This window comes from Dinoponera quadriceps, unplaced genomic scaffold (assembly GCF_001313825.1).
Source record: "Dinoponera quadriceps isolate SergipeBrazil2010 unplaced genomic scaffold, ASM131382v1 scaffold449, whole genome shotgun sequence".
Classification (NCBI taxonomy): Eukaryota; Metazoa; Arthropoda; class Insecta; order Hymenoptera; family Formicidae; genus Dinoponera; species Dinoponera quadriceps.
In genome coordinates this window covers 4,076-4,392 of record NW_014554544.1, presented here as the reverse complement: position 1 = coordinate 4,392, position 317 = coordinate 4,076, and positions in this window count along the sequence as shown.

Here is a 317-nt window from a genome sequence, read left to right as displayed (position 1 = left end):
ATTCAATCGCACGTTGAAGAACCACATGTGGAAAATGTTTACACTCCGAAGAACATACAAAAAGATCAACATCTTACCGCGTCTCGTGATGGAGTACAACGAACGTAAGCACCGGACCATCGGTATGCGTCCTATCGATGTGACTCCAGCGATTGCGGAAAAACTTCTGAGTACTGTGTACAGCAACGTAAAAATCGCAGCGCCTGCTAGATTCAAAGTTGGTGACCATGTACGTGTCAGCAAATTTAAGACTGTCTTCTAGAAAGGTTATACACCGAACTGGACAACTGAGGTGTTTAAAATTGTGAAGGTACAGC